Source organism: Nicotiana tabacum, chromosome 14, assembly GCF_000715075.1.
Source record: "Nicotiana tabacum cultivar K326 chromosome 14, ASM71507v2, whole genome shotgun sequence".
Lineage (NCBI taxonomy): Eukaryota > Viridiplantae > Streptophyta > Magnoliopsida > Solanales > Solanaceae > Nicotiana > Nicotiana tabacum.
The window spans coordinates 79,433,451-79,456,726 of record NC_134093.1 but is presented as its reverse complement, the minus strand read 5'-3'; the positions used below and the strand labels follow the sequence as shown (position 1 = coordinate 79,456,726).

Below are 23,276 nucleotides of genomic sequence, written 5' to 3'. Positions count from 1 at the left end.
ATATGCCTTCATGTATGATGTTCATCTCATCAATAATTCTCGATTTGTTCGCGTAATCCTCATAACTTCTTACCGATTCACTTAGGGGTCGTTAGGTTCGAAAACAAGTTATGATGGGATTAGTTATGTTAGAATTAACTATAGTGAGATTAGTTATGCTGAAATTAGTTATCCTGGTATTACTTCTTATTGATTGTTTGGTATGTTGTATTAATTTTGGAATTGTCAATTTTAATATTTTATCCTGGATAACTTATCCTGTGATTACTATTCTACCTTTTGGTAGATATAAGTTATTCTAGTACCATTTTTAATCCTGGGATAACTTATCCCAAGATTAGTAACCACAAAAAGGATATCTCTTAATTACTTTTGCTTATCCATCGTACCAAAAGTAAAAATGGGGAATATAAGGGGCCATGCTGATTTTCTTTGTGTCGTTCCAATTTTATTGAATGTCCTTATGAGATAAATCTTCTTGATGTACCTGCGTAGCGGAATATTAATAGGAATGTACCTTCAGCCATGGTTGTTCAAGTGATGTGGGGAATTGCCTTGGAAGAAACTTGACAGAAAACCTAGAGCTTTCTAGCTATGCCTATCGTAGGATGCCAGGACTCTTAGGCAAATACTTTAGCCCTAGGAACTTCTCCATAAATTACGGTTGCCCTAGGGACTCCTAAAATTATTTCTTTCCATAAAAAAAACTACCATATATGCATAACTATAGAATATTATCTGATATATTATTTACTTAGAAGACAAAGTAAATAATTTATTACCTAATATGTGGGCCACCGGCCACACCAGAAGTCTCGGTAAATTTCTAACAATTGATCTTGCGTTGTTGGATACCTATGTATTAGGATTGTATATATGAAGAGTAAGGCATGTATTTATCTTCTTTTGATACATTGTATGTCAATACAGATTATCAAATTAATTTGTATATCAATACAGATTATCAAATTAATCAATTATCTTCTACTATGTATATACAGAATTAGGTGACGTAGTAATGGCGGACAAAGATGAACTTCTGGAGGCTCTGAAAAAGGAGGCTGTAGATTTGGTAAGTACTCTCACTATGAAAAGAATATATATAAGGCTGTAGATGAATATGAATGTGTCTAGAGTAATTCTAAGACCATTAGACTAAAGTTCAAATTGAAATCTAAATCTAGAAGAATAGACACAGACACTAAGTTTCGTCGAATCTCTGGAACATATAGGACATCATGCAACATCAAAGATCGGCCACCACGCATGTCCATTCTGTAAGTGTCTATCCCTTTGACTTCAAGCTTTACATTATTTCTCACATATACATGCCTTGATCCAGGTGCAACTCGACGAAACTCTATAAACGTTTCTCTATCACGGCTCACATGGTCGGTGGCCCCTGAGTCTACAATCTACACATGATAAGATTTAGTTAGTAAAACAGTGCTAGAAACATATATCACCACTGGTTTCAGTCGGAAATCACGAATTTCCGACTACTTTCCGATCGAAATTGGTCGGTCGAAAAATAGTTGCTCGGAAAATAATTTTTGATTGAATCAATCGGTGAGTTCGGACCAAAGTAGTCGGAATGTTCAAAAAGGCCAGACGACCAAATATTTTCAAATTTCTGACCAAAGTGGTCGGAATTTTACCGACCGAATCGGTCGTAACAATATAAATAAAATAATTATTTATTTAAAATTAAATAATAAAAATATATAATTGTCGGAAATTAATAATTAAAAAAATTTTATTTACTTTCAGACGGAATCCGTCGAAAACTATTAAATATTAATTATTATTTTTTAAATTACCGACCGAATCGGTCGGAAATCTGGGAGTTTTTGGTAAAATCTGGGCAGCTGTCCGACTGTTTCCATCAAAAATCAGTCGGAATTTTCTGTAAAATTGGGCAGAAGTCTGCCCAATTTTGAGCTACACCACCTGTCAAACTATTACAATACAATAACGCCAACAACCAATCAACAAATATAACATCTAAACCAACAATACCAATCATTAATACAATCTAAACCAACAATATCAACCATTAACACAATCTAAACCAACAATTCCAACCATTAACACAATCTAAACCAACAATACCAACTATTAAACCTAACAATTTTGGGCATAAAAATATCCAAATAGTAGCCCACATTCAAGTTTAAAAACAAAACATAAAGTTGTCTCTCACAATCAAGTTTACCAATAAACCAAAATACCACACCTAGACTACTACACATCAGATTCACTTTGTTCATCCTCATCATTAGATAGATCATGCCCATGTTTCTCATGAATTTCTGCATCTTAACAAATATTCCGAATTGGGAGTCCAACTGTTGCTTCAAATCACGAATTTCCTTTCTCATATCTTCCATATGTTCTTGATTTTAAGAAGAAGTAGAATTGGCTAAGAGTGGGTTTGGATAACTTGTAGGTCGACGTACGCCAAGTTCGTAGAAGAATTCTGCCTTTGTTTACTCCACCCGCTGCCTCTGTCCACAATGAAGCTATATCAGCAGGTGTTGGTTGAGTTGAAGGAGGCTGAGTTTGTTGCCATTCTTCCACCCTTTTATGATAATCTTCCTGAAATGAACAAACTGAACACCCTATCAAAAAGTTTCCACGCTTCTCCATCTGACGGATGGCAGAGAATACTGGGCGGCCTTCTATGTTCGTAGTTCCATCTCATATGAGGAGCAGAGCTCATTGATGCATACAACCTCTTTAACCTAAGTATAAGAGGCAAGTAATGCATCGCTTTAACTGGAACTTTCTTTTTTGTATTGGCATTTGTGACTTCCTTAAAATGAGGCTGATTACAACTTAGAAACTAATTTCTTAAATCTTTTGGTAAGTCAATGTTACTCGGATTAAGTTCATTCATAAGCTCAATAATAGAATCCATGCCCGCTTGAAAAATAGAACTATCCGATTTAATACTTAATAATCTAACCGCAACAGACAACTTGGAATGCACCAAGCCTTCATATAATGGACGACTAGCTTTCTCTAACTATTTATAGAAACACTTAGCCTCATCAATTGGTTCGGATTGAACCCCAGGAAACCTCCCAAAAGCATCCCTCATCATTTCATTGTATCGAGAATTTTCAACATTATGCTTTGCAATGGGGCAATCCTCACCACCAAAAGAATTATGAAAGTTAACATCATCTAAACTAGCATGATTCTCCCCGTGAACAGTCCATATATAATAACTTTCTACAAACCCTTTCTTGTAAAGATGAACTTTAACTTCGTTTGTTTTCAATAACTTAACACACTTATATTTCACACAAGGGCACCTAATTCTTCCTCCAATAAGAAAATCATCAAGTGTTTGAGCCTTAGCAATAAATTCAGCAACCCCTTCAATAAATTCATCCCTCAACCCCGCACGATTAAGATGATTCATATTATACATCCATCTATGATGCACAAATTCCATCTACACAATTAGAAATCTAGAAATGAGATATTTAAAATAATTTTATTTATTTAAATTGGTTACAAAGTTATACTCTTTCAAAGGTTCGTTTTAGATATATACATATCATTGTGTCAAAGCATTTTAATTGATATATTTTATTTTTTAAATTAATATTTTTTAACACTCGAAATCTCACATTAATACCTATTCTAAATAATATAAGTCTTTAAATATAATAATTAAATTTGAATAGCTTCTTAAATGTTCATATAATCCAAATTAACTAATGATTTCTCAAATTTACAAATTAATCTTAATGTTGAAATTAAAAAACTTTAAATGTAATATCATTCTAAAAAGTGAATATAGAAATATTATTATATTATTTTATATGTTTCTTTGATTATAACTTTTGAAAACATTCCAGATACTTTTGGAAGTATAGTATAGTTTTGTTATACAAAACTATGATTTATACTTTATAATATTGTAGGTGAGTTTGACACAATGATATGTTTTATTTTTTAAATTAATATTTTTTAACACTCGAAATCTCACATTAATCCCTATTCTAAATAATATAAGTCTTTAAATATAATAAATAAATTTGAATAGCTTCTTAAATGTTCATATAATCCAAATTAACTAATGATTTCTCAAATTTACAAATTAATCTTAACATTAAAATTGAAAAAATTTAAATTTAATATCATTCTAAAAGGTGAATATAGAAATATTACTATATTATTTTATATGTTTCTTTGATTGTAAATTTTTGAAAAATTAATCTTCATCAGTCATTTTCTCACTTTAAACAAATCATTATTTGTCTTGTGAAGTTGTAGGATTAAATAATTTTCTAATCTTTATGATAAGATTAAGCTAGTTTAATTAGCTTATAAGCTTAGCGAATCACTTGTTTAATATAAAATTTATATTCGGGCTTATGAGTGGACATATATTATTAACATATTCTTGTTTAACCCAAAATTTCTTCTCTCTTTTTGTTTTATATTAAGTATCATTAAAAAATTAAAATCCCTAAAATTTCAACCATACCTACTTCAACTAGTTAGGATGTTCATATATAAAAAAATTACTACAAATTTAACAATGAAAACAAGATATATATGTCAACGAAATACTTACCTCGATGGAAAAAATGCTGGAGAAGTCGACTGAGGAGATACTGCCGCCGCTGCCGCCTAATATTGCTGCAAAATAGATAAAAAAATAATAAATTAAGGGGAGAAGGGGGAGGACGGAGAGGGAGAAGGGAGGAGGAAACGAGAGAGAGCAAACATACATTGTTCTTGGGGCTGGGGGAGAAGGACGAGAGGAGAGAGGAGCTTCTATTTTTTGGGGACGGGAGGGAGAGATGAGAGAAGAAGGAAGGAAGAAAAGTGAGCTTCTCTTTTTTGGGGAAAGGGTGTAGGTTTTTTTAAAAAAATTCCGAACGATTCGGTCGGAATTATTATTTTAATATTTTTTTAAAAACTACCGACCAAATCGGTTGGAAATGAAGTCAAACAAGTCAAAAAAAATTTCCGCCAAAAGTTGCGCCCGATTTGATCGAAAATGTGGTCGAAAAATTTTAAAAATATATAGGAGATATTTTCTTGAAAATTCTGACGGATTCCGTCGGAAATTTCAGACAAAAAAATTCAGACAGAAATTTCGGTCGAAAATTTAGCGTTTTTCTAGTAGTGTATAGCACTTAGAGATGCGTTTTGAAATGATACCTTTTTCAGCTTAGTGCACTCACGAGCAAAATGCCCTGGAACTTGAAAATTATAGCACTTCATCTTGCTCTTGTCTTTCTTCTTGTAGAACCGTTTTTCTTTCTTGGAATTTAGCTTGTTTTTTTTCTTGGAGGATCCTTCTCCGGTCTCCTTACCCTTTTCGTCATTTTTTCACTTTCTCTTACGCTTGAAGCTTGATCTCTTTGTACCACTTGATTCTGCCACAAAGACATTATGTACAACTTTAGCAGTACCAAGCCGCTCGTCTTCAATCTCCACATGACGGGCAACATAAGCAAAGGTTTTGATGCTATCATTGTGGGTCAAGTTAACCTTCAGATGTTCCTAATTATTGGGAAGAAACCAAATTACTACCTGCACCTGCTGCTAATCAGAGAGAACATGGCGAGCACTTTTGAGTTGAGCAATCATATTTGACATCACCCTTCGATGTCGCTTGACACTATGATCATGACACTTTTTGTACGTGTCAAACTTGATTGTCAGTTGTTGAAGGCGAGTCACAGTTATACCCCCATATGCCTCTCTTAAATGTGCCCACATGGCTTGAGCAGTAGGATATTACTCACATTCGTGGATGAGATCATCTGCAACTGAACTTACAAAAATTCCACGTGCAGTGGAATTTTTCTTTTTCCAAATATTGTAAGTTTCCAAATCCCTCCATTCGTAATTTTCACCATTCAGTTTGTCACCCTTGTTCAAGTCAGCAATGATACTTTTCAAAGCCATGTCTGTTATTAGAGACAATAATACAAGTTTAACTCATCAATATATACCGCAATCAATTTATGCATGTGTTTACACACTCAAGCAAATTAATTATAATATTAATTTTACATTTAGTATAGAATCGAAAGGTCACTACATTTCAATTCATCATCTATAACTAAATATTTTAATTAATATTAAAATTACTTCTTAGTGTGGACTTTATTTTAAGTCTCAATTCATTATAAAATAAAATAATAAATAATATATGTAACTGGTGAGACAAACAACATAATTTAAAATTCATTAAAACAAAATATATAATAACAATTTACAGGTTTGCTAGGACATCCATGTACCAATCGAATACTAACTCTTGAAAATATACGCTAAAAGGTGCACTAAGCCAAATATCATGATAATCTCAGTTAAAATTTTACCCCAAGGCTCTCGAAGAGAGTTCACTAAAATAGCTAATGCTCCCCAATCAGTAATTTCTATGTAATTAGCCAATTCAGCTCTTTTTAACTGAAAAAGGTGTACATGTTCAGGAATGGAAGCATCGGGGCCCATTTTAAATTCCTTAAACTCCCTAAATTTCTTTTCTCCTTCCCTTCGTTCAGCCCTTTGATCCCTTAACTCATTTTGCATCGCTCTCGGAAAATTCCTGATGACTTCAGGCTCCGAATCTGAATCATCATAGAAATTAGTTCTGCGACGACGCAATCTTCTACGTTATCCCCTTCCTCGACTTCGAGAACTCCCACCTGGAGTAATTCGAGCTTGTCCTTGTTCAACCATGTCTGAAATAGGACCAAGGAAACAATAAAAATGGCTACAACCATTCATTGTGACAACATAAGTTATAATAACTCGTAGAAGTATATCAATGTAAGGGATAAGACTAAACTAATTTTCTACTTTAAGTTCACAATGAGTTCAATTAAGGCCAAATCTCTAGCAATCACATGATCAAATTCATGAACAAATAAGACTTGACATAGTGAAAAACAAAAGTTGACTAAATCTCTTGATTATAAATATGTTTACCCTTAAAATTGAATAACAATTAAACTTATAATGTGGTTCTAAGGACATGTGATTTCACTTAATACCAATTGATAAATATGAGGATCAATAACAGAAATGAACTATAAAGTAAAGTAAATCGGTGTTAGAATGGAACTTAGCCCTCGAGTTTGGATACCCTCGAACTGGTTGATGTAAGAACAATTAAAGTATAACAAGCTGATGAACAATAGTATCCACGAGGAAGAGAATTATATTGCTTTTATATCTATCAACAATATATGTTACAAATAGTTAGTACTCCCCTTTATATAGTAGAGGAATTCTACTTATGATATAACTTTAATTACAGAAGAAAATCCCATGATTAGCTAATTAACCGTTTCTGATTTGATCCGTTCCGAGGTTTTACGCCATGATCCTCGACCAGTCACCGAGATTTACACCATGATCCTCGACCAGTCACCGAGATTTATGCCATGATCCTCGACCAGTCACGGATCTCTCGCCTTTCTATTATTATGCTATCTTCGATCTTTCTCGATGTCTGTCTCATTTGGCTTTGATCGCTACTAGCCTCGATCTCGACATGTACCTCGATTCTGAACTAGGTACCTTATCCTCGTGATTTAGTTTGTTCTGTTACGAGGCCATCCTTCAATGTAACCTCCCGGTCTCGGTCAAATAGTAAAATCAGGTGGGCTCGATTTTAACTGTATACAGATAGTCCCCTCATTTTTTGCAGTGTAATGACAAGAAATGAATTGAGCCTTTGATTTTCTACCTCGACCTATCATGACATCATCCTCGTGACGTAAGCAACGGAAGTGACCGAAACATCCCGTCTGTACAGTTACCAAGGAATTAAATGCACGTCAGTCGATGGTCGGCCATCGCCAATTTTGAATTGTCGTTGTGAAATCTATAAATAGCAACTCTCTTCACAGTTTCAAACTTTTATTTTCAAATTTCTAATCTCCAAAGCTTTTTACATCTTCTAAGTTCTTCATCTGCAAATCTATGATTTTTACTGCTAACCCCTTCTTAGGACACCAAATCTTATCATCTCCATCTATCTTTAACTTCAAATACAAATGGAGAAAACGTCAAAAATTGTTCCTCAAAAGGAAAATGCTTCTTCATCGTGGCCGATCGGCGACAAAACATCGGTGGAGCCGCGCCCTGAGGAGTGTGTTCCTGGGGTGTGTGTCCTCACTTCTGACTTTAAGATCGACAAAGCTTCGTCGGTCCCTGGTCGATGCGAGCCAATATCGAGGTATATATGCTCGATAACTGAGAGCTTCCTTAAGTAGGTGAAGAAAGACTCTAACTGGAAAGGCAAAGAAGTGATGATTCCGGCCCTCGAGGAAGACATCACTACCCACGTGGAAGGATTTCTGAGTGTTTGCACTTACACTTTCATGTTGGGCCCCCTCGATCCCATTATCGTCGATTTCTGTCGTAAATATCAAATAACCGCAGGTCAGATCCATCCCTCTTTTTGGCGGATTGTTATTCTGCTCTAATTTTTCGTGAGCAAAGTCGAGGGGATGCCTTTCACCCTCGACCACCTCATCAGGTTGTACAGCCCCCGCCTCTATCGAAGCGGGTTAATAAAACTTCAGCGTCAGGCTACCAAGGTGCTATTCTCGAGCATAGATGATGACAAGGACCGAGGCTGGATGGGCCGGTTCATTCGAGTGAGGACTTCCAATCTAATCCCGGCCGAGAAGATACCATTTCCCGAGAAATGGAATATGAAGCATAAGTACAGTCCCACTGTTAGCTTCTATTTATTGTTTTCCTCTTTTGCTTCTCCTCATCGATATCTTTTTCCGTGATGTAGCGATCGCTTGGATGCTCGGCGTAATTCCTAACCTTGTGAGCTGGGTTCGGGACCTGGCCTCGACCTCTACATACGCCGAGCGCTCATGGCGCGATTTATTAAAGGGCCGATGGGAGGCCAAAAATCATGGTAAGCCCATTTTCCACATCTTTGATGATTTTGCTAAAGTATTTCTTACTTAATTTTCTTTCATACAGGCCTTGGCAAAGATGCTGTCATGAGGCCCTTATCTGGTGAGGAGGAGACTTCAATCAGGACACCGAAACCGGCGAAGGACAAGAAGAGGAAAAAGACCTCAACCTCCGAGGATCTAGAACCTAAGAAGAAGGAGGCTCGTAAGCCGAAGAAGAACATCATCCTTCTGACCGAAGACTCTATTCGGCGTCTAAGGGAGAAAGACGAAGAAGAGGAAGAAGACGACTCCGGGCTAGTGGTTCGAGTGGGAATAAGCACCAAGGCCCCAAAGGCCACTGAATCGGTGAAGGCTACAGAGATTCCATCTCGAGATGAGGAGGTCTCGGGAAGAGACTTGGGCGAAGTCCCCAAGTCATCGAGGATTGAAGATTCCTCCCACCATAATGAGCCAACGGTGGGTATGGTTATAGGGGCTGGTCTTGAGGCCCCTCGAGATGGAGAGAACGCCCCAAGTGATCCACTTGGGGCAATAGAAATTGGAGACTCCCCGCTGCTCCCCTCATTTTTTGAGATGATTCAAGAGGCTCGGGCCTTGAAGACCCCCTCCATTGAAGGAGCCCACGGAAGGGAGGACCCCTTCCATGATTACTTTACTAGGGTCGAAGATGCTACCGGCCTGAGCGATTTGGATGTCTTGAGGAAGGACTCGGGCGAGGCATCGAGCCTTTTTAGCGAAGCACAACAAGCTTTGAATCGGGTAAGCCTTAACTCCCCTTGTTGGTATTACCCTTGTGTTCATTTTTATCTTTCTGTCTAATTTCTTTTCTTCTTTCTACATAGGCCTCAACGCTTCATCGGGAAGCATTTTCTAGATTTCGGGTTGAGCTGAGTCGGTACGAGGCCGACATTCAAAGGCTTACCGAGGAGAGGAATGCCCTCAACCTTCTCGGTGGGCAAAAAGAAGAAAAGATCAAGGACCTCAGAGCCGAGTTGGCCACGGCTCACAAAGATCAGACCGACCTGATCAAGCAGGTAATGAAAATCCTAAAAGCTCATGGGCTCGATTTGAGAATGGTGGTTAACATTTCAATCTCACAGCTGTAGCAGAAGATCGAGAGGATCGAGCAGTTCTGTGAGGAGGTCAACATGATGAAGGCGGAGGCCTTGGGGTGGAAAGAAGGTATGAACCGCTTTGCTGCAGAAAAAGAGACTGCTCGAGCCCAATTGTCATCGATCGAAAGTCATCTTCGAGGCATGAAGGAGAAGAGCTCGGCTCAGGTGAAGAAAATAGAAAAGCTTGAGGCTCGGTTGGCTTCCAAGCTTGCAAAGACCCAATCTGAAGCTGAAAAGACAAAGGCCAAGGCAGATGCGATTGTCGCCATCTACCGGGCCGATGCTGAAGCCGCTCAAGTCCAAGCGAGAGAGGCAGTCGAGACCGCTCAAATTTGAGCACATTGGATTGCTGAACTTGCCAAATGACAAATCTCGGAGGGAAACCCTCGAGGAGATCCACGCTCAAGGTTTCGATCTTACCGACGAGATAATAAAGGCTAGAGAGCATGAAGCTGCTGCTGGAGCATTGGACTCTTCCGATGATGATGATGATGATGGCAGCAAGAGCAGGTCCGAGAATGGGGAGGACCTCGATGGAGAAGAAGCTGCCCCTTAGGAATCTTAGGCTTTTTCTTTTTAAATTTTTTGTGCGGGACCCTGATCGGTCCTTGTAAATATCTTCGTATATATAAAAGATCTTTTTTCTCTTTGACTTATCTTTATTCTATTTTCTGCCTCGTGAAATTTCTGTTTCATTCATACTTTATGAAAATTTTGCTTGAAAGTTCGAGGCTCAGGCAACTTGATCGATGCCGGACTAGTGTAGTCTTAATCGAATGAGTACTTACTCGAACTCGGAGTAGGGTGACCCTTAGGTTTTAATTGAATGAGGATGATTTCTTGAACTCAAAAATAAAATAGCCCTTTAGGCTCTTGAATTAGGCCGATACAGCCATAGTAAAAAGTATGGCTTTCTCCCCCTTTTTGGCTTGAAAAGTTTATTGTTTAATCATATAAAATTTGCTGCACCTTAGCATGAAATAAGGAATTTGCTCGAGAGTTCAACGATTCCATACCCATTAGGGTTTTCAAGGGTCGATATTATCGAGACCCTTTGTTTCGTAATGCCTTAGCATAAAATAAAGAATTTGTTCGAGAGTTCGAACGACTTTGTACCCATCAGGGTTTTCGAGGGTCGATATTATTGAGACCCTTAGTAATTCAGCCGAGGGTAGCCTTTTTAACCGGTTTATGAAAATATTCGAAGGCCTATTTTTATAACGGAAATCGGACGTCTCCGATCCGTGTTAATTTGGCCGTAGCCTTTAGCTTTGGGATTCGCCTTTTGGGCTTGTTCCCTTGTTATACTTCGAACTTGTTCGAAGTATCAGTCCCCGAGTGGGGTGGCCGTGGCCTATGAAATCGAAGGTTGCCTTTTTAAGGTCTTACGATCTCGAGGTTTTAGTAATTCGATCATGTCGATTTTTTTGGATGACAGTCCCCGAGTGCGGGGTAAATTGTTCGAACTTTAGTTGTGACCGGACCTTAAGCCAGTTTCCACAATAGATCACAAGCACGAATTGTAAAGTAAAAATTTCTCTAAGGCATGAAATATCTGGCAAGGAAAAATACTTTTTTCAATAGATTAACATGCGTACATGTTTTCCATTAGGGCTCGAATAATCTACATGGGCATGGTTCATTCGACCGTTTGACCCTAAAGTTTACCTATCGAGACCCTGTCGGCACGAAGTATTTTCCTTGTAACTATCCGAGGGTGATGCCCCCCAGTATTCGAGGTTGATTGTAAAGGAGCCTCGGATACTGTTGAATTGCTCTAAGTTAGCACGAACAATGGTTGCCTCCTTAAAAACCTCGCCGGAAAAACCCATTTGGGACAAAAATAGGTCTAAGGGAAAAAGAGTGCAACGCGTGCTTTCAGACCTAAGGACTTTGTGTTTGAAGAATCTTTTGATGTCTTCGATTAAACATCTGCAAATGGTTAGTATAAAATATAAACGAAAGTGGAGAAGGTCATACCTTAGCAGTAATATCGTTTGAGGAGTGATATGTTCCAATTGTTTGGTAATTGTTCGCCGTTCATCGTGCCAAGTTTGTAGGATCCCTTTTCGATGATATCGAGGACCTGATACGGCCCCTCCCAGTTCGAGCAAAGTTTTCCTTCATTTGGGTCTCGAGTATTTAGGGTAACCTTTCTTAGAACCAAGTCCCCGATTTTAAAGTGTCGAAGATTGGCTCTTCGATTGTAGTACCTTTCGATCCGCTGCTTCTGTGTGGCCATTCGAACGAGGGCGGCTTCCCGTTTTTCATCTAGCAATTCGAGGCTTGTATTCATAGCCTTGTGATTTGACTCTTCCGTTGCATATTGAAACCTGACGCTGGGTTCCCCGACTTCAACTGGGATCAGAGCTTCGGCGCCTAATACTAAAGAGAACGGTGTTTCCCCCGTACTGGATTTTGGCATTGTTCGATATGCCCAAAGGACTTCGGGCAGTATTTCTCTCCATTTTCCCTTAGCGTCGTTCAATCTTTTCTTTAGATTTTGAATGATGGTCTTGTTTGTCGATTCGGCATGTCCGTTCCCACTAGGATGATATGGCGTTGACAGGATGCTTTTTATTTTGTGATCTTCGAGAAACTTTATCACTTTTCTGCCGACGAATTGCTTTTTATTGTCGCATACGATCTCGGCATGCATCCTGAATCGACATATAATGTGGTCCCAGATAAAGTATATGACTTCTTTCTCTCTAATTTTCTCGAAAGCCTGTGCTTCAACCCACTTAGAGAAATAGTCAGTCATAAACAAAATAAATTTAGCTTTACCTGGGGCCAATGGTAGAGGGCCGACGATATCCATTCCCCATTTCATGAATAGCGATGGGGATAAGACTGAGAGGAGTTGCTCTCCGGTTTGGTGAATCATCGGCTCATACCTTTGACATTTGTCGCACTTTCGAACAAACCCTTTTGTATCCTTTTCCATATCGGCCCAATAGTATCCTGCTCTAATGACTTTGTGAACCAATGATTCGGCACCGGAATGATTTCCACAGGTGCCCTCGTAGATTTCTCATAAGATGTAGTCGGTATCTCCTGGTCCCAAACATATTGCCAATGGTCCATTGAACATTCTCTTATATAGTGTTCCATCAACGGCCAATGTGAATCGTGCGGCTTTCGTACGTAGAGTCGTCGATTCCTTAGGATCCAATGGAAGCTTCCCGTTCTTTAGATACTCGATATTTTTGTTCCTCCAATCCCAGGTCAGACTTATGGAGTTGATTTCGATGTGGCCTTCTTCGATTACTGACCTTGAAAGTTGTACGACAGTTCCCGAGCTAATCTCGTCGTCTTCGACTGATGACCCCAAATTTGCAAGGGCATCGACCTCGCTGTTTTGTTCTCGAGGCACATGCTGTAGAGTCCATGGTTTAAACCGATGTAAAGTCACCTGTAATTTGTCCATGTACATCTGCATTCGATCTTCTCGAACCTCGAAGGTTCTGTTGACTTGGTTTACCACAAGCAAGGAGTCACATTTGGCCTCGATGACCTTTGCTCCCAAACCTTTAGCTAGCTCGAGACCTGCAATCATGGCCTCATACTCAGCCTCATTGTTAGTTAACTTGGAAGTTTTGATAGCTTGTCTAATTGTATTACCCGTGGGCAGCTTTAAAATGATGCCTAGCCCGGACCCCTTCACGTTCGAAGCGCTGTCTGTGAAGAGGGTCCACTTCCCCGATGATGTACCCGACTTTAATAATAATTCATTTTCGACCTCGGGTACGAGGGCTGGCATAAATTCATCCACGAAGTCTGCTAAGATTTGAAACTTGATGGTCGTTCGGGGTCGATACTCGATATCGTACCCACTAACCTTGACGGCCCATTTGGCCAATCAGCCAGAAAGTTTGGGCTTATACAAAATATTGCGAAGGGGATAATTAGTCACCACATAGATCGGGTGACACTAAAAATATGGTTTTAATTTCCTAGAGACGCTTATTAGGTCAAGCGTTAATTTTCTAAGTGTGGGTATCGGGTCTCGGTCTCACCTAAAGTTCGACTAACATAGTAAACAGGAAATTGCATACCTTGCTCTTCTCGAACTAGGACCCTACTTACTGCGATTTTCGAGACTGCTAAGTACAAGTAGAGTCGCTCGTCCTTTTTCGGAGTATGAAGCAGTGGCGGGTTCGAGAGGTATCGCTTTAATTCTTCCAATGTTTGTTGGCATTCCGGGGTCCATGCAAAACTGTTCTTCTTTTTGAGCAGTGAGAAGAACCTGTGACCTCTAACTGAAGACCTCGAGATGAATCGGCCTAGAGCGGCTATGCGTCCTGTTAATCTTTGTATGGCCTTAACATTGTCCACAACTGTGATGTCTTCTATTGCCTTGATCTTATCGGGGTTGATTTCGATCCCTCGATTCGATACCATAAAGCCGAGGAACTTGCCCGAGCCGACCCCGAATACATATTTCTCCGGTTGAGTTTCATATTGTATTTCCTTAGTATATCGAAGGTCTCCTATAAATATGTCAAATAGTCCTCTGATCGCAGGGACTTAACTAGCATATCGTTAATATAAACCTCCATTGATTTACATATTTGTTCTTCGAAACATTCGATTTACTAAGCGTTGATAAGTAGCACCAGCATTTTTTAGTCCAAACGACATTACATTATAACAATATGCGTCATACTTAGTGATGAACGAAGTCTTTTCCTGATCCTCCAGATTCATTTGTATTTGATTGTACCCGGAGTAGGCATCGTGAAAACTAAGGATTCCGTGGTCGGCCGTGGCATCGATTATGCGATCGATATTCGCCAGAGGAAAAGAGTCTTTGGGACATGCTTTCTTTAAATCTTTATAGTCTACGCACATTCTAAATTTATTTCCCTTTTTAGGGACTATGACTACGTTTGCTAACCATTCGGAATACTATACTTCCCGAATGGATCCTATTTTGAGAAGTTTGGCTACCTCGTCCTTGATGAATGCATGTTTTACTTTGAACTGGGGCCTTCTCTTTTGAAAGTAAAAGTTCGAAATGGTGAAGAGAGGAGCTATTTATAGATTTCATAATGACAGTTCAAAATTGGCAGTGGCCGACCATCTACTGACGCACATTTAATGCCTTGGTAACTGTACAGACGGGACGTTTTGATCACTTCCATCGCTTACATCACGAGGAAGACATCATGACAGGTCGAGGTAGAAAATCGAAGGCTCAATTCATTTCTTGTCATTACATTCCAAAATATGAGGGGACTATCTGTATACGGTTAAAACCGGGCCAACCCGATTTTCCTATTTGACCGAGACCAGAAAGTTGCATCGAAAGACTGCCTCGTAAGGGAACAGACTAAATCACGAGGATAAGGTACCGAGTTCAGAATCGAGGTACATTTCAAGATCGAGGCTAGTAGTGATCGAAGCCAAATGAGACAAGCACCGAGCAAGATCAAAGATAGCATAATAACAGAAAGACGAGATATTTGTGTCTGGTCGAGGATCATGGCATAAATCTCGGAACGGATCAAATGAGAAACGGTTAATTAGCTAATCATGGGATTTCCTTCAGTAATTAGAGCTATACCATAAGTAGAATTCCTCTACTATATAAAGGGGAGTATTAACCATTTGTAACATATACTGTTGACAGATATAAAAGTAATATAATTCTCTTTCTCGTGGATACTATTATTCATCAGCTTGTTATACTTTAATTATTCTTGCATCAACCAGTTCGAGGGCATCCAAACTCGAGGGCTGAGTTCCATCCTAACACCGGTTTGCTTTACTTTATAGTTCATTTTTGTTATTAATCCTCATATTTATCAATTTGTATTAAGTGAAATCACGTGTCCTTAGAACCACATTATAAGTTTAATTGTTATTCAATTTTAAGGGTAAACAGTTTGACACCCACCGTTTCGAACTTTTATAAATAACTCCTCTCTTTTGTTTTATCGGGCGAAACTTCGGGTCCAAGCTCAGTCGATGTGTAGTGATCTCTGGCGGGATCCCTGTCATGTCTAGGTGGGATAAAGTAAAACAATCCATGTTATTGATAAGAAATTTAATGATTTTTTCCCTGAGCTCGGGGATTAACCTCGTGCCCAGGTATACCTTTCGATCGGGTAGATGCTCGATCAATATGACTTGCCCCAGCTCTTTGACTGTCGATTTGGTGGCATCGGAATCCTTGGGGATTAAGAAGGATCGAGGGATCCAGTAGTCATTGTCCTTATCCGTTCCCTGCTTCTCCGACTGAGTCGAGGCTGGTGGCTGTGGTTGCTATTTAGTTTCCTATTTTCCTTTGGACTCTGATCCCTTTGTTGACGAAAGCGCCGATACCGGTGTTACTTCGTCGACCGTGAACATTTATTTGGCAGCATGCTATTCCCCATACATCGTTTTTACTCCATCCGGTGTTGGGAACTTCAATATTTGGTGAAGGGTTGAGGGGACCGCCCTCATGTTGTGAATCCAGGGTCTTCCGAGCAGTGCGTTGTATCTCATATCGCCCTCGATCACATGGAACTTTGTTTTTTGAATAGTTCCGTCTACATTTATTGGTAGGATGATTTCACCTTTAGTTGTTTCACTCGCCATGTTGAAGCCATAGAGAATCCGAGCTGCAGGTTTGATCTGATCTTGTAGGCCGAGCTGCTCCACGACCCTCGATCGAATAATATTGGCCGAGCTTCCTGGATCAATTAAAACACGTTTTACCTGAATTTTATTCATAAGGATAGAGGTTACCAAAGCATCATTGTGGGGTTGTGAGGTCCCTTATGCTTCCTCATCATTGAATGATAAAGTGCCTTTTGGCACATAGTCTCGAGTTAGTTTTTCCCTGGTGATTGATACTTTAGTGCGTTTGAACACGGGCCCTTGTGGAAGATCGACCCCACCAACGATCATGTGAATCACGTGCTGTGGTTCTTCCTGTTTGCATCCCTGTCTCTGAAATGGATTTTAGCTCGGTTGCTCAAGAATTCTCGAAGGTGACCCTCGTTGAATAGACGGGCCACTTCCTCCCTTAGTTGTCTGCAGTCTTCGGTTTTATGACCATGTGTACCATGGTATTTCCATATTTGATTGGGGTTTCTTTGGGATGGATCGGTTTGTAGGGGTCTGGGCCTTCTAGTATCTTTGATTCTCCCAATGGCTGACATAATACCTGATGCATCGATGATGAAGTTGTATTCTGATAATCGTGGTGCTTCTGTGGGATCGGCATGTTTATCTAAGCCACTTTTGCTCATGATCCCTCGAGAGCTCTGTCCTCGATCGTTCCTTCAATTATTTCGAACGGGATTGCGTCCTGGGCCGTTGTTTCTACGATCTGTGTTGTATGGTTGATACCGATCTCTGTTCGATCGGGGTTCTCTGTCGATATCCCTTTGAGTTCTGCCGACGAGCCTCTTGGATAAACGGAGCCGGAAAGGGTCCCTAATTGATCATCCTCGACCCTGATCTTTGACTGGTACCGATTATGTACATCGGCCCAGGTTACTGCTGGATATTCAATTAAATTATGCTTTAGTTGTCGTGATGCTACCGAACTTTATTCGTTCAAACCTTGAGTAAAAGCTTGAACAACCCGATCATCTGTGACTGGTGGTAGTTCCATGCATTCCATCTGGAACCGAGATACGAATTCCCTCAACATTTCGTTGCCTTTTTGTTTCACCTTGAAGAGGTCCAACTTCCTAGTCGCAACCTTTATTACTCCGGCATGTGCCTTTACGAAGGAGTCTGCAAGCATGGCGAAGGAATCGATGGAATTAGGCGGCAAATTGTAGTACCATATCATTGCTCCTTTCGACAAGGTTTCTCCAAATTTCTTCAGTAGAACAGATTCAATCTCATCGTCTTCCAAGTCATCCCCTTTTATTGCGCATGTATTAGAAGTGACATGCTCATTAGGGTCAGTGGTTCCATTGTACTTAGGAATCTCTAGCATTCGAAATTTCTTCGGAATGGGTTTCGGAGCCGCACTTGGGGGGAAAAGCTTCTGTACGATTTTTTTTGAATCCATACCCTTTAGAATAGGCGGTGCCCCCGGTATTTGGTCAACCCGGGAGTTGTATGTCTCTACTTTCTTGTCATTTGCCTCGATTTTCTTTTCTCCCGACTCAATCCGTTTAGTGAGCTCCTCGAGCATTTTCATTAAGGGGGATCAATCCCCGATTCGTTGGCGTTCGACCTTTCCAACACAGGTTCGGTCCTGTGAACAACTTTTGGTGCGATCCTACTCGGTGTTCGGTGCTGATTTTGTAGTTGTGCTATAGCGGCTTGTTGAGCCTGTAACATTTCAAATATCAATTGGAGGCTAACTCCACCATCTTCGCCGCCCTGCGCACCTCGACCACCTGATTGAACTTCCCTGCGTATGCTACATTCGGGATCAATGCCCAAATTTGCATTTAGGGCGTCGTGTGAACTGACATCGATGAGATTTGTAATTGGTGCTTCCTCGAGATCAGCCTGAGGCACCTCGATCCCTAGGGCAGATATATTGTCATTTTTTTCGTGAAATCCGAGGTCATTGTCACTATGTGTAGGCGTTGCTTGTGAGTTTGACATATTTATCCTGAAAACAAAGATTCTTACTTGAATAAGTATAAAGCAGTGTGTGTTATCGGAATCAATATTAAGCAATCACTATTATTCTTAGCTCCACGGTGGGCGCCAAACTGTTTACCCTTAAAATTGGATAACAATTAAACTTATAATGTGGTTCTAAAGATACGTGATTTCACTTAATACCAATTGATAAATATAAGGATTAATAACACAATTGAACTATAAAGCAAAGCAAACCGGTGTTAGAATGGAACTCAGAGTTTGGATACCCTCGAACTGGTTGATGCAAGAACAATTAAAGTATAACAAGCTGATGAACAATAGTATCCGCGAGGAAGAGAATTATATTGCTTTTATATCCGTCAACAATCTATGTTACAAATGGTTAGTACTCCCCTTTATATAGTAGAAGAATTCGACTTATAGTATAACTCTAATTATAGAAGGAAATCCCATGATTAGCTAATTAACCATTTCTGATTTGATCCGTTCCGAGATTTAAGCCATGATCCTCGACCAGTCACCAAGATTTACGCCATGATATTCGACCAGTCACGGATATCTCGCCTTTCTGTTATTATGCTATTTTCGATCTTGCTCGATGTCTGTCTCATTTGGTTTCGATCGCTACTAGCCTCGATCTCGACAGGTACCTCGATTCTGAACTCGGTACCTTATCCTCGTGATTCAATTTGTTTTGTTACGAGGTCGTCCTTCGATGCAACCTCCCGGTCTCGGTCAAATAGTAAAATCGGGTGGGCCCGATTTTAATTGTACACAAAATCCATGATATTAGCCATTCTGTAGGAGTGTTTCTGTTAACAACATGCAATTCTTCATCTTAAAATAATAAGAAAAGCAAAGAGGGACATGATAAAGAAAACTGACAGGTCAAATCCCAAAGTTTATATAAGTGAATTAAGTTCTCTGCAATTTGAAATACCCTTTCATGTGGGCAAAAGAACTAACAAAAACAGGCCCTACTTCAAATAATATCAATCAAATACTCCCAGAAACAAAGTTCTATGAAACTGGGATAACCAAGATAAGAAAATATCTGTCTATTTAGCAATAGGAAGACGTAAATCTTCGAACTAATGCGTAAGTCCTTGTTTTAACTCAAGTCATGAACTAATACTTGGGGAAACAACTATTTCTATTTTATTTCGAATTGAGAGTTAGAAACCAATTCTAATTGTACAATTAAAAGAAGTTCTTCCAATATTATGTTCTCTCAATTTTATTTCCAGAATAAAATTCTTATGAAAGTAGGACACACCACTGATGTTCTTCACATATTGTGCAAGCAAATAAGAGCAATGTCGGTTTACGCCCAAATTGCAAACACATATACAAAAATTAAGTCCTTCAAAATCTTGAACTCTCTTTCAACAAGAAAAGTGATACCGACTGCTATTCCAAAGTTCTTTATTCTTTTCACAATCTGTTAATGTGCAACAAAAAAAATTTGCAACGAACAGTATATTAAAGATACTTCTCACACAGTATTTTACATTGAGACAATCAACAACTACGAGCAAACAACGCAGGCTCTAATACTATTGATAGTTTAATAATCGCGGGGCAAGAACAATATTAGCGTACCTGTCAACAACGCAGCGGACATAGAGTTGCAATTTTTTGAACTCACCACCAAAATAATAGCCCCTAATCGCATTCTGAATCTCAACAGAGTTTTTGTTCACAAACTAAATGCCTAAAGTTTACTGTGTTCTTTCTTTTTTCTTGCCAGGGAAATCTTTGTACAGAAGAGAAATATATAGAGATGAGGAAATGAGGAGAACTGCCGATAACTTTTCCTGTTTCCACGCCCCCACTACTTTTTAACGTGCGGCACTTTTCCTATTCTTATGGGAGTTAATAAACTCCCATGATAATTATCTTCCATCAGCATTATCTCTTATATGTGGGCCGGGTCAGTTCACATGGGCGACCCGTAACTTAAACCCAATATCCTACGGTATTGAGAAGTAATTATTTTTCTAGTTGTTGGCTGTGTGTAATTGCATTTTTCTATCAACAGGAAAACGTACCACTAGACGAGGTTTTCCAGAATCTGAGGTGTAGCAGAGAGGGGCTTACTTCTCAAGATGCTCAGAGGAGACTTCAAATTTTTTGTTATAATAAGCTTGAGGAGAAGCATGTATACATTTCTCTCTTATTTTCCTCTTAATTCATCTTGTTTATGTAAAGCTCTGTCTTTGGAATTATAAGTTAATTTGGCTTATTTGATCGAAAGTAGCTAATAAATATAAGTAGTGAAAAATAGAAGCAAATCCAAATTTTGATTTTTAATAGGTTCAGTCTTTAAACTTTCCAACATTAAATAATTATACATTTGGCTAAAACTTTAGTATTTTAGGTATATATCCATATTTTGTATTTAAAATAGCTAATAAGCTACATCCGACCTGATGAAAATCATTTATAAGTATGAAAATTAATTTTATAAATAATTTTTTATATATTTAGATAAAAATGCTGAAATAATAATACGTAACATATGTTGTGACTTAATTTTGAGAATCATCTTGCATTGCAGGAAATTTCGGGATAATACATAATTATCCCATTGTGGTTGTCTCACTTTACCAGATGCACCCTTATATTTTGCGGGGGTCCTAAGACTCCATGACTTTGTTTGAACTGTAATAAATACCATATTTTTGGCTGACGTGGCATTTGGTGTGTTTTGTACGTGATGACATCGCGTAAAAACCCTTCAAAAGTATCATTTTTCATTAATTTTTTTCTTTTTCTCTTTCTCCCTTTCTTTCTTTTTCTTTTCTTTTTCTCTTTCTTGTTTCTTCTTCAGCTATCCGCCATTTCCCTCACTATAGCTCCTTCTCCATTTCATCTCCAAACTTTCACAATAGTTCCTTCTCCTTTTTTTTCTTTTTTCTTTCTCTTTCTTTTCTTTCTTTCTTATTCTTTTTTCGTAACAGCTTTGAAGATCCAATATATAAAATGGATCCACCATGACTCAAGTTTATTTTTTTGGGTTAAAATTTTTTCTTTCCCTTTGAGAAGATCTGAAATGGAGGTGGGCTTGACGGGAATTTATCGTTAAATGAATGGAATATCCTTGATTAATATTCGAATTTTAGTAAAAATAAGGCTTGTTCTTCGAAAACTCAAAAATTCAGGCAAGAACAATAAAGAGATCTGGAAAAGATTAACAATGAAAGTTCACCGGTCAAAAAACTTTTCTTGTTCTACTAGAAAATGTGATTCTAACTTGGTGTCAGGTTTGATTTCAATTCTTGAGTTTTTCTGTATTTTGGTGATGATTTGGAATACTTTTGATGGGCTTTGATTGATTTCTATTTTTATTCCAAGAAATCTTGAGTTAGAAAAGACGGAGTTCTGCCAGAGGAAATCTTTGGCAAGTTTGAGCTCATCGGAGAAGAAGGTGCCCCCCAAAAAGCAAAAAGATAAAAAGATAAAATTAAAATAATGAACAAAAATAAAAATAATATAAAAGAAGTGACGTGGCGCAAGCTGGTTGGTGCGTGTCATCCACTAATTTTCTTGAAAGTGGTGGTTATCTCAAAATGTGGTATTTATTACAGTTCAAATAAAATCGGGGGGTTATAGGACCCTCGCAAAGTATAAGGGTGCATCTAGTAAAGTTGAACAATCACAATGGGTAATTATGTATTATCCAAAGTAAATTCCTGAAGTTTCTAGGATTTATGTGGAATCCACTTTCATGGGTCATGGAAGCTGCATCAATTATGGCGATTTGTCTTGCCAATGGATGAGTCGGCTCTTCTTTCTTCTTCCTTTCCACCTTTGGATATAAGGGTGGCAAGTGGGTCGGACGGGGTCCTAAACGGGTCAAAAGGGCCGATTTCGTGGACCGCGGTCCCGGTCCTAAAATAAATGGGCTAAACGTATTTTTTGTAGGTACCGGCTCGGGACCGGGCCCACGCATTCATGATCCCGGGCTAAACTGGCCGGGCCCGCGGTCCCAACGAACTAAATGGGCGTAACGGCTAAGCAGTAATTTTTTTTAAAAAATTAAATAGAAATTAGAGACAAAAAGATATTAAAAAAATATCTAATGCACTGCCTTGTAATTTTATTATAGAATTATGACCTAATTTTTTAATTCAAATTTAAAGACAATAATATTTTAAAAAAATATTCAAAGCAATACCTTGTAATTTTATTATAGCAATAAAAAATATGACAATATCTTTCTTAGTCTTCCCCCTCCCCCTCCTATGGAATGAGCATAATAAGGTGCTAATACCATCATTGAGAAGAAAAAAGAACTAATCAAGAAGTGCCAAAAATACAAGTTACATAATACATACTAATTTTTGTTCATACAAGTTACATGCTATCTCTTACAAACTTCATAAATCCTTCAAGGTTCGGAGGAAGTTACGTTGATGGTGGCGAAAAAATAGCTTGGTCATTGCCGCTTCCATTGTCGGGCGAAATAGCATCCTCAACAAGTTCAGCTAGCATTTCTTCGTAAGCTTCGTCTACCTCTGGTTGTGATTCAGCAAGTCCAAAATTTTGTTCTTTCTGAACGGATCCAATCTCTGAAAAGTACTGATTTTTCCAAGCTATCCCTCATAGACACTGTATGATCAACGATTTGAAGTTTTGGTTGACTGAAGCACTCTCCGAT

General features: G+C 38.7%; 2 long non-coding RNA genes across 2 annotated transcripts; one reads left to right on the top strand and one right to left on the bottom strand.

The window, feature by feature from the left end:
* The first annotated feature begins 1,018 nt into the window (after positions 1–1,018).
* Positions 1,019–20,863, top strand: LOC107795951 (uncharacterized). The gene is made up of 4 exons (XR_012698714.1): positions 1,019–1,072; positions 1,233–1,277; positions 20,364–20,459; positions 20,655–20,863. It is a non-coding gene; the product is annotated as an uncharacterized LOC107795951 (long non-coding RNA).
* LOC142168753 (uncharacterized) lies at positions 18,925–20,353 on the bottom strand. Its single transcript, XR_012698715.1, has 2 exons — positions 20,216–20,353; positions 18,925–19,425 (listed from the first exon to the last, which is right to left on the bottom strand). It is a non-coding gene; the product is annotated as an uncharacterized LOC142168753 (long non-coding RNA).
* Positions 20,864–23,276: the final 2,413 nt, after the last annotated feature.